We start from the raw sequence: 12880 nt of genomic DNA, 5'->3' as shown, positions 1-12880 counted from the left end.
GACGCTTTTGGGTATGCTGATGATTTCAAGTTAGTATCAACTCAGCCAGCTGATATCCGAACAGATCTAGAAGCCATAGAAAGCTGGTGCGAAGTGAACAAAATTAAGCTGAATGAAAACAAATGTTACGTCTTACCAGTAGAACAACAGCAAAACAACGAATACTAATTCCAGCTAAATTCTAAATTCCTAGAGAGCAAGTTTGAACAAAAAGATCTTGGTGTCGTTATATCTGCAAAACTCTCTTGGAGAGCAAATAGTATAAAACGATGTAGAAAAGCTTCGAAAGCTTTCTATTCTCTCAAGCGAAACGTATAGGTTTTAGCAATGACTAGAACAAGACTTAATGCTTACGTGGGATATGTCATACCAGTAATAAGGTATGCCTCAATGGTTTGGTTTGTTAACAAAACAGATTGCAAAGAAGTAGAACGTATCCAAAAGAAAGCCACGGCGTGGATTCTCAGTAGTTGGGAAATGAATTATAAAAGTTAAATGGCAAAACTCAAGCTTCTGTCGCTATCATACTACTTCGAACTCCATGATTTACTAAGGCTTTTAACTTTGGTGGGAGGCCATTACAACATCAATTTGCCAATAAAATTAAACGAATGTGCAGTAAATACACGACAAAACGAGCTCATAGCAACTGAAAAAACTTGTACCAAAAAAGCGGAAAAGAATTTTTGGATTAGATCCAGCAAGCTACTGAATATCATTATTAAAACCGCTAACATTGAAATAAAGCAGATTGACAAATAATATCTGTCACGCCCATATTTCGTCCCTCATAGTTACGTGATTATTTTCCTTTAAATATCCATAAATAAGTGCTTTAATCTAGTTCATATTCAGATAGATCTCAAGGCCTTATATAGCTAGTATTTCAATCTAGGCCTGTAACCCCTAATTTGTTTATGTTTATGAAAAACAACCGCAGATTGACAGTTTACTGGTAAACATATCAAGTACCTAAAAGCCTCATTATTTACTTTTTTGAGTTTTCTGAAGATAAATTCGCATAACTAGTAAATAACTTCATGAGAGATTATGTACTTGGTGAAGTAATTATCTTGATAAAGTAGTTGCTAATACGGAACTTGTATATGTACTCTACAAACATCAAGAGATGTACAAAAGCCGGAAATCGCCCAACTTGTAGATCTGTAAATAGTTGCGAAGGACCAATACAACTCAAGGTACAGCCCTGCGGAACCTACGATCACCAGAACACCGGGGAAACAGCGAGTCTATCAGTTGCTTTTCGAACTCAACAATAATCTTGAAAATTCTTATTCAGTCTCTGAAAACTTGGTTATAATTTATGTTAAAATAATTAAAGATTGAACTGGAAATTTTTAATGAAATAACTAAGTTAGAACAGGCTTCATTTGCGTTATATTGTAGCTAAATAAAGCTCCAAAACCCAAGGCAACTAGTGGATTTTTCGCGCATCCGAGCCGCTCAATAAAAGGCTATTACTAGCTAAGTTTATCCAAAAATATCCGCTAAAAACCGCACTGTGAAACATCAAAATAAGTCCTTGTAAAAAGACAATTATTCACATTATTTACTGCTAATATTAACCTCCGAAAACACCATGAGGAACATTCAAAAAATCAGTGCGTAACATGGTGAGAGGAGTTACTAAATGTTTCCCAGTTTAACGGACCGAAATTCCGAATAATTCTTTGATTAATTTGACATTTGCTTCTTTTTGACAAACTCGTTATCTTCTTCTTCTTTTTTTAAGAACCTTTAATCAGCTTCCGACACTTCTTTTCCGAGCAAGACGATAATACAGAAAGAGGTAAAAAAGGAAAGAATGGGTGGAAACTGTGTTTGTGTCTTTCTGGACTAAGTGCAACAATAATTCAAAAGTGCTTGAGTGAATAACAACTGGAACAAACTCAACCACAGCCGCCACTACGGACAAAAACAACACAGGGTGTTTGCAAACGAGGATATTGTGAGTAAATGAATTTGTAAAATTACTTTCTGGTGCTTTATTTATGTCAATTTATAAAGAACAATTTCTCCCCGCTATTAATATTTGCCTGACGCGCTTCCCCCAATTTTGTTGAACATTTTGAAGGAAATAACATTAACTACACTCAAAATAGTAACAAAACGCAAGCTCAGATAGCAACTGTTTTCTCCTCTTCACTTCATAAATCCATCGTAATTTATGTGCTGGATAAAGATGACAAACTTGTTGCAGTTTATTGGAGAGCAAAAAAATTAAATCAAAAAGTTCGCAAATTGGGCCTTATTCGTAACAAACTTCAATCAGATAGAGATACTAACCTTGACAACATCATTAATGATTATCAGAAAATATCAGAATAAACTAAATTACCGAAACCATCACTTAAATATTAACTAAAAGAGGGCAAAACCTAAATTTAAACTGAAAAATAAAACAAATATGTTTAATTTCCCCACCCAGCTCCGGAGATTAATGAATCAAACAGTGACTTCGGCCATTAATCTGTTTCCTATCTGAGTGCAGCTTCCACGAGGCCTGTGCGGTCGTGGTCCCCACGAATTTTCCTAGACTAAGGGGCACACTTTAATGATGAGACTTCGGCGGCCCATACGGATTCAACGATATAAGTCTGACGATTCGACCGGAGCTTTAGCTATAGGTTCATAAGCAGCCGGCCCATCTTTATTATTTTCTGACCAAATGGTTTCAGTAGTTTCTTTTTCTGATCTCTTGTGCTACTCATTTAACTTCTTTATCTCTAAAAACCAATTAATCTCTCCCATTAAGTTAAATTAAGTGTGCTATTTAGTATTTTAGAACAAAAATAAGACTGATTGAACAATACGTATATAATCTAAACGGGTGAAAAGAAAAATGGCACATGCGCAAATCAACATCACACTCTTCTCTAAATCAGAAACGGACAATTTCAACGAATTTGAACACTTAATAACAGGTGAAATCGGAGTTGCAGCAATCGCAGCCGCGCAACAAGCGATTTTTCTGCAATTACATATATAAAAGGAGATGCTTTAAGATACTTCTTAACCCTACAAGAGGCTACCAGACTAGTTTTTGCGGATAGTATAACAATTCTAAGAATCAGATTCATACAAGACGACTTGAGAGAGATCAGAATAATAAAGTTGGAGAACTAAAAGTTTAATCCAAAAACAGGCACAGTGAAAAATTTCTTATTAAATTTAAGAATTGAAGCAAATAAAGCATATCCAACACGCGAAATAGTAGTAGCGGCAGCAGAAGGAGGTGATACTGAGGCTGTTAGATTTGAAAGAGAAACAGCAGCAAGGTAATCTGCCCTTGAAATGTCAGAAAACAGGAAAAACGAACCGATAAAGCGCTTCTTCATTAAGTCTATGCCAAATTGGTTTAAGCCTAAGCTGTTAGAAAGGCCAGATACTGATACAATCGATCAATTATGAACCTTAGCTAGCCAACGAATTGCAATTAGGGAGATATGTAACAGAGAAGAGTACTTTGACGACGGATTTAACGAAATAACTGAATCAAATACTGATAAAATGTTGAAAGCAATTACTGCTATCTCTAATAATCAGAAAAAACTTGAGCAGAATCTTTAACAGAAAGTAGAACCTAAGAATGAGCCATCAGAACAAGGCCCAGTAAACATTTTCACACCACATTACCCACAACAAGTCTACCAACAAAGTTATAGGCAAAATTTCCGCCCCCAGTATTAAAATTATCGGCCAAATTATCGTCAATATCAGCCCAATTATCGCCAATTTCAGCAAAACTATCAGCCCCAGCAACAGTATGCTCCCCATGCTATTAATTATCGAGAGTTTAGACCACAATTTAACGCCCCTAGACCAATTTATCGTAATGAACAGCCACAAACTCGGAATTATTGGACTTAACCTTCAAATAGCCCCCCATTTGTTCATCCAGCTTAAGTTAGTAGACCAGTTTATCGATTCCCAACAAAAAATATCCCTGCAAATCTTCTTCGACAGGGAATAGTTTATGATAGCCCAGCGCCAGCACAAAACCGATATGGTAGTCAACAAGCAAATCAGTTTAATCGTGCAAGTATTCCTCAAAATGGAAATATGAGAGGTATGAATTATCCATTTAATCAACAAAAAAACTAATTAAGCCACCCAACTTTAAAAACAAAATAAAAATTATAGAAACTTAGTTTATTATTATAACGAAAGCACGTCTAGTCCTAGTTCAGATAAAGTAATAGAACCAGTTTATAATGAAAGTAACAAAAAGCGTAGAAAACGCAAAAGAAAAAGTAATAAAAATAAAGTGAATAAATCTGTGCAACTCCCAACACAAATACCTCAGTCCGTACCAAAGCCAGTAGCACATGTACAACAATTATTAAGCATTGTCCCACTTTTAGGCAGAACATTATCCTATGTTAGTGTTAAATTTAATGGAGATTTAGAAAGACGCGTACTAATTGATACAGTTACACCAATTGATAGTTAAAATTGACAAAGCAATTAAAGTTACATTTAAATTGGGCACACAAACATTCACTGAAGACTTCCTTGTTTTAATTGTCACAACTCCTGTAATATTAGGCAACCCATTCTTTGTTAAACATAAAGTTAACATTGCCCAGGACAAAGCTACATTGAATTGCCTGATCAAACTCTGCAAATAAATGAAATAAAGCCAGAAAAGCAACCCAGAAATGTAGTAAGGCGTAAAAAATTTGGAGTTTATACACAGAAAAAGCAAGTATTACAACCAAATCAACAATCAGTACTAGAATGCAAGCTTCAGGACAAACTAGAATCATTCGCTGATCTTTGTGGGGTAATAATTCCAAATGAAATCCTTGAAAAAGATAGCGAAATAATATTAACGTCCTCTTTAAGTAAAGTTGCTGAAAATAACATTTTTTACATCTACGTTCTGAACATTACTGAACACCCAGTCACTATAAATAAAGGTGAAGAAATAGCCAAATTCTTGTTCTTAGCGTCTGATCAAGCTGAAAAATTGTTAGAAGTAGACCCACAGTTAATAAATGTCGCACCAATGAGTGAAAATTATTTAACAGTAATAAATCAACTAATTCAAGTCACAGATACTCCAAAAAGAAAAGTCCAATCAGCAAAGCCAGCTCCAGAATGTGAAAATTGTGGTTTCCAACGCCTAAAATGTGCCCTGATCCGACGAATTTGTCGCCCTTGCAGAGAGAAAACTTTGAGCAATTGCTGAAACTGCAAGAAGTGGAAAAACTAGACACAAAGGGTAATCATTAGGATAAAATCACTTTCATGAGCAAATTCCCGGGGGAAAGATCGGCCCTTAATGATGAGCAAAATACTGTAGTAGGTGAATTATTAGTTGAATTCAGTGATATCATTGCGAAACACAGATTTGACGTTGGATATAATACAGATTTAAAAATAAAGTTAACTCCAGAAAGAAGTATACAAATTTATGAGCAAGGCCCTCCAACGCCTGTCCATCTGAGAAATGAGTTGCAAGTAGAACTAGCATTAATGCATTACTACGGACTAATAACAACTTTGTCTCAAACAAGATATAGTAGTCCCCTTTTTGCACAGCGAAAGAACTCAGGAAGACTTAGACTGTTAATTGACTTGAGAAAAGTAAACCGTTTGTTTAAAAACGATTATGTGAAAAAGAATTTCCCAATCTCGAATATGAGCGACGCAATGAATTATTTCGCTGGGAAAAAAAATTTTGCGAAACTTGATTGTTCTCAAGCATACCACTGTGTGCAAATGGCAGGCGATGTATCAGTTCAACTGCTAGAATTTAACTTTGCTTCGAGAACTTATGCTTATAAATGTCTTGCACAAGGTTTGAATAGGTCGGTAACCGGATTTAGCTCATTCATTAGACATTACTTGGACCCATGCTTAGCCTCAGGATATTGTACCCAGTTTATGGATGATATTGGAAATGCAGTAACAAATTTTGAACAATTGGTACCCCCTTTACGATTTATATTTATCTGTATACTTCAATCCGGACTGAAATTGTCACCTGAAAACTGTGAAATAGCAACAGATACAATAAAATTTCTTGGAAATAACATCAGTGCAGAAGGAATATCACCTGAAAAGTCAAAAATAACTAAATTTCTCGATAAATTCAAAAAGCCGAAAACAACAAAGCAAGTAAAGCGATTAATCGGCTTCACGCATTTCTTCCGAAATTACATCCCTAATTTAGGTGCAAAACTAATGTCATTTTACAAGCTCCTGATGAAGGATGCAGTAATAGAAACCACAGAAGAACATGTAAAAGCATTAGAAGTAAAAAAGAAGGATTTAATGGAAGCAACAAATGTAACATTGCGATTTCCAAAACCAGGCTTGCAGTATGTAATTCTTTTTGACGCTGGTTACCACGGTGTAGGTTTTGTACTAATGGATGAAGACTATGTAAACGAAACTCGAAAGAAAGAAAAGAAAACATACGCTCACGTATCGTTTGGATCGCACTTGTTTAACGCAACTCAATTAAAGATTTCAATCTATTACAAAGAGTTCCCAGCTTTGCACTACGCGCTGGACTACTTTCCGCACTACATTTGTGGATCAAGTAAACAAGTAATTATACTAACTGACAACAAAAGCCTCACACAATTCTTTCAATCAAAAGTAATACCGCCATTACTCTAGAATTGTTTAGAACGAATACTTGCCTTTAACATAGTAATTATTCACATTCCTGGACGCACTAATTACGAAGCAGATTTACTCTCTCGAAAGGAGAATGATAAAACAGCAACAATGTCTTTGAAATTAAAAGATAGAATTCCAGTTAGAAAAATAGAAATTGATGCAGAATCACAAAACCCCGATGTTGAACTGACCGTGTTATTTGATACTGAAAATCTCTGTGACGAAATAAATAATGATGAAGTAAACTTCCTCAAAAAACATGGACTCTACGATGAATACAGAAAACGACACAATAATTTCCCAATTACAGAAATTCAAGGACTATTAAAACTAAAAAGAAAACAAGAAATAAATTCAATTGAGTATCCAAATCCATTAGATGAGTTCCCAGATCTTACAGATAACTTATTTTGCCTCAATTTAGCAGACGAGCAGAAAAAAGATGCAGACATTAGAATAGTAATAAGCTGGACTCAACACAACAATCAACAACCAGACTTAAAGTACGCTTCAACAAACTTAAAAAAGTGTCACAATCATTTAAATGGATTAATTCTTGAAGGGAATGTCTTATACCGGAATTTTTATAATGATACTGGAAAAGTACTTCATAAACAATTCTGTGTACCTAAGCATTTGTGGAAAGAGACTATATAGAGACTAAAGAGGCTCCATAATCCGCAAACAGCAGGTCATTTAGGCACCAAAGCAACAATTTAAGAAATTAGAAAGCGATTCTATTACCCAGGTTTCACTGAACACTTCATTAATTTCATTAAAAAACTGCTTCACTTGTCTCCAATTAAACAGAGTTCCCAAAAAGCCACATCACACCTAAGTTGCAACCAGTCAGTTCATTACAATCATATCCAGGCGATATGCTTCAAATCGATTTAGTAGGCCCCCTAAAGTCCTCGCAATTTAAGTATGTTTTGAGTGGAACAGATGTTTTCACAAAGTATCTATTTGCAGTCCGATTAGCAAGTGGATATGCTGACACAGTAGCCCGAGAAATAATAAAGGTGTTCTTTCAACACAGCTACAATCCTCAAACAATACTTAGTGACTTAGGAACAAACTTTACTTCAGAATTAATGTCAAAATTAGCTAGTTTATTAGAAATAAAGCTGAAGCATGCCTCACTAAAGCAGCCTCAGACCATTGGAGTAGTAGAGCGATCTCATGGACCACTGAAACAAATATTGAAGCTCAATAGTGAAGAACAATGGAAAGAATGGCAAAAATATGTTCCTCTGGCAAGTTCATTCATAATACTTCATATCATTAGCAACGAATTGTTGTCCTGCAACTTTATTCCATTGCAGAGAACCAATAAAACCCCTTGATACTGGATTCTCCAGAAAAGTAATGGATGCAGCAGCAGTAAATTCAGGTTTTGTAAAAGAACTGCAAGACGCCATGATGCTATTGTCACGCCCCTATCTCGTCCCTCATAGTTACGTGATTATTTTCCTTTAAATATCCATAAATTAGTGCTTTAATCTAGTTCATATTCAGATAGATCTCAAGATCATATATAGATAGTATTTCTATCTAGACCTGTAACCCCTAATTTGTTTATGTTTATGAAAAACAACCGCGGATTGACAGTTTACTGATAAACATATCAAGTACCTAAAAGCCTCATAATTTACTTTTTGAGTTTTCTGAAGATAAATTCGCATAACAAGTAAAAACTTCATGAGAGATTATGTACTTGGTGAAGTAATTATTCTGATAAAGTAGTTGCTAATACGGAACTTGTATATGTAATTAACAAACATCAAGAGACGTACAAAAGCCGGAAATCGCCCAACTTGTAGATCAGTAAATATTTGCGAAGGACCAATACAACTCAAGGTACATCCCTGCGGAACCTACGATCACCAGAACACCGGAGAAACAGCGAGACTATCAGTTGCTATTCGAACTCAACAATAATCTTGAAACTTCTTATTCAATCTCTGAAAACTTGGTTATAATTTATGTTAAAATAATTAAAGATTGAACTGGAAATTCTTAATGAAATAACTAAGTAAGAACAGGCTTCATTAGCGTTATATTGTGGCTAAATAAAGCTCTAAAACCCAAGGCAACTAGCGCATCCGGACCGCTCAATAAAAGGCTATTAATAGCTAAGTTTATTCAAAATATATCCCCTAAAAACCGCACTGTGAAACATCAAAATAAGTCTTGTAAAATGACAATTATTCACATTATTTACTGCTAATAGTAACCTCCGAAAACACCATGAGGAACATTCATAAAATCAGTGCGTAACAATATCTAACAAAATTTACTGGAATTACTTCGAAAATTGTTTATCTGAAGTCAACTCCTGTTCTTGGACCTTGCTCTGCAATTGTGGCAGCTGTAACTCAATTCAGAAAGTAGTCAACTCTATCCCTCATTGATGGGTGCAAAAAACCCTTGTGGACACTACACTGAAGCCTAAAATCTCTCTCTCTCTCTCATAGTTCAGAAAGAACAAAATACCTCTCAACGACGACGGTTTAAATAACATCAAAAATCTGATCAAAGAGAAGGTCTTGTAAAATCAGTACAAACGTGAACTAGATCCTGCAGGCAACACTGAAGTCTTCACCAGCAACACGAAATCCTTCGTCTGCCCCTCTGCAAGACGCCATGATGCTAGTGTCACGCCCCTATTTCGTCCCTCATAGTTACCTGATTTTTTTCCTTTAAATATCCATAAATAAGTGCTTTAACCTAGTTCATATTCAGAGAGATCTCAAGGCCATATATAGCTAGTATTTTTATCTAGGCTTGTAACCCCTATAACCCCTAATTTGTTTATGTTTATGAAAAACAACCGCAGATTGACAGTTTACTGATAAACATATCAAGTGCCTAAAAGCCTCAATATTAACTTTTTGAGTTTCCTGAAGATAAATTCGCATGATTAGTAAATAACTTCATGAGAGATTATGTACTTGGTGCAAAAAATTATTGTGATAAAGTAGGTGCTAATACGGAACTTGTATATGTTCTTAACAAACGTCAAGAGACATACAAAAGCCGGAAATCGCCCAACTTGTAGATCAGAAATTATTTGCGAAGGACCAATACAACTCAAGTTACAGCCATGCGGAACCTACGATCACCAGGACACCGGAGAAACAACCTGACTATCAGTTGCTATTCGAACTCAACAATAATCTTGAAACTTCTAATTCAATCTCTGAAAACTTGGTTATAATTTATGTTAAAATAATTAAAGATTGAACTGGAAATTCTTCATGAAATAACTAAGTTAGAACAGGCTTCATTAGCGTTATATTCTGGCTAAATAAAGCTCTAAGACCAAAGGCAACTAGCGCATCCGGACCGCTCAATAAAGGGCTATTAATAGCTAAGTTTATTCAAAATATATCCGCTAAAAACCGCACTGTGAAACATCAAAATAAGTCTTCTAAAATGACAATTATTCACATTATTTACTGCTAATATTAACCTCAAAAAACACCATGACGAACATTCATAAAATCAGTGCGTAACAATATCTAACAAAATTTACTGGAATTACTTCGAAAATTGTTAATCTGAAGTCAACTCCTGTTCTTGGACCTTGCTCTGCAATTGTGTCAGCTGTAACACAATTCAGAAAGTAGTCAGCTCTACCCCTCAATGATGGGTGCAAAAAACCCTTTTGCACACTACAAAGAAGCCTAAAATCTCTTTTTCTCTCATAGTTCAGAAAGGACAAAATACATCTCAACGACGACGGTTTAAATAACATCAAAAACCTGATCAAAGAGAAGGTCTTGTAAAATCAGGTCAAACGTGAACTACATCCTGCAGGCAACACTGAAGTCTTCACCAGCAACACAAAATCTTTCGTCTGCCACTCTGCAGGACGCCATGATGCTAGTGTCACGCCCCTATTTCGTCCCTCATAATTACGTGATTATTTTCCTCTAAATATCCATAAATAAGTGCTTTAATCTAGTTCATATTCAGATAGATCTCAAGGCCATGAATAGCTAGTTTTTCCATCTAGGCCTGTAACCCCTAATTTGTTTATGTTTATGAAAAACAACCGCAGATTGACAGTTTACTGATAAACATATCAAGTGCCTAAAAGCCTCAATATTTACTTTTTTGAGTTTCCTGAAGATAAATTCGCATGATTAGTAAATAACTTCATGAGAGATTATGTACTTGGTGAAAAAATTATTCTGATAAAGTAGGTGCTAATACGGAATTTGTATATTTTCTTAACAAACTTCAAGAGACGTACAAAAGCCGGAAATCGCCCAACTTGTAGATCAGTAAATACTTGCGAAGGACCAATACAACTCAAGTTACAGCCCTGCGGAACCTACGATCACCAGAACACCGGAGAAACAACCTGACTATCAGTCGCTATTCGAACTCAACAATAATCTTGAAACTTCTAATTCAATCTCTGAAAACGTGGTTATAATTTATGTTAAAATAAAAAAAGATTGAATTGGAAATTCTTCATAAAATATAATTCTTGGACCTTACTCTGCAATTGTGGCAGCTGTAACACAATTCAGAAAGTGGTGAACTCTACCCCTCAATGATGAGTGCAAACCCTTGTGCACACTACACAGAAGCCTAAAATCTCTCTCTCTCATAGTTCAGAAAGGACAAAACACATCTCAACGACGACGGTTTAAATAACATCAAAAACCTGATCAAAGAGAAGGTCTTGTAAAATCAGTACAAACGTGAACTACATCCTGCAGGCAACACTGAAGTCTTCACCAGCAACACGAAATCCTTCGTCTGCCCCTCTGCAAGACGCCATGATGCTAGTGCCACGCCCCTATTTCGTCCCTCATAGTTACGTGATTATTTTCCTTTAAATATCCATAAATAAGTGCTTTAATCTAGTTCATATTCAGATAGATCTCAAGGCCATATAAAACTAGTTTTTCTATCTAGGCCTGTAACCCCTAATTTGTTTATGTTTATGAAAAACAACCGCAGATTGACAGTTTACTGATAAACATATCAAGTGCCTAAAAGCCTCAATATTTACTTTTTTGAGTTTCTTGAAGATAAATTCGCATAATTAGTAAATAACTTTATGAGAGATTATGTACTTGGTGAAGTAATTATTCTGATAAAGTAGGTGCTAATACGGAAATTGTATATGTACTTAACAAACATCAAGAGACGTACAAAAGCCGGAAATTGCCCAACTTGTAGATCAGTAAATATTTGCGAAAGACCAATACAACTCAAGGTACAGCCCTGCGGAACCTACGATCACCAGAACACCGGAGAAACAGCGAGACTATCAGTTGCTATTCGAACTCAACAATAATCTTGAAACTTCTTATTCAATCTCTGAAAACTTGGTTATAATTTATGTTAAAATAATTAAAGATTGAACTGGAAATTCTTAATGAAATAACTAAGTAAGAACAGGCTTCATTAGCGTTATATTGTGGCTAAATAAAGCTCTAAAACCCAAGGCAACTAGCGCATCCGGACCGCTCAATAAAAGGCTATTAATAGCTAAGTTTATTCAAAATATATCCGCTAAAAACCGCACTGCGAAAAATCAAAATAAGTCTTGTAAAATGACAATTATTCAAATTATTTACTGCTAATATTAACCTCCGAAAACACCATGAGGAACATTCATAAAATCAGTGCGTAACAATATCTAACAAAATTTACTGGAATTACTTCGAATATTGTTAATCTGAAGTCAACTCCTGTTCTTGGACCTTGCTCTGCAATTGTGGCAGCTGTAACACAATTCAGAAAGTAGTCTACTCTACCCCTCAATGATGGGTGCAAAAAACCCTTGTGCACACTACAAAGAAGCCTAAAATCTCTCTCTCTCATAGTTCAGAAAGGACAAAATACATCTCAACGACGACGGTTTAAATAACATCAAAAACCTGATCAAAGAGAAGGTCTTGTAAAATCAGTTCAAACGTGAACTACATCCTGCAGGAAACACTGAAGTCTTCACCAGCAACACGATATCCTTCGTCTGCCCCTCTGCTTCTTCGAACTCCAGTCACTAGTGGCAGTAGTAATTTCTTTATTAAAAACTCCAGTCGCTTTCTATAAAAGTACCTTAAGATACTTCTCGAGAAAGATACTAGAATAGTTGTCCATCCTACATTTGTAGTTCTCTAAACGTACCTTCAGGTGCACTTGGTGAGAACTATGAGATCCCCCAGGTTTTTGTGATTCTCTAAACGCACTTTCA

This window comes from Convolutriloba macropyga, chromosome 2, assembly GCF_964194025.1.
Source record: "Convolutriloba macropyga chromosome 2, txConMacr16.3, whole genome shotgun sequence".
In the NCBI taxonomy this organism is placed as follows: Eukaryota; Metazoa; Xenacoelomorpha; order Acoela; family Convolutidae; genus Convolutriloba; species Convolutriloba macropyga.
The sequence above is the reverse complement of the archived record's forward strand: the minus strand, read 5'-3'. Positions refer to the sequence as shown.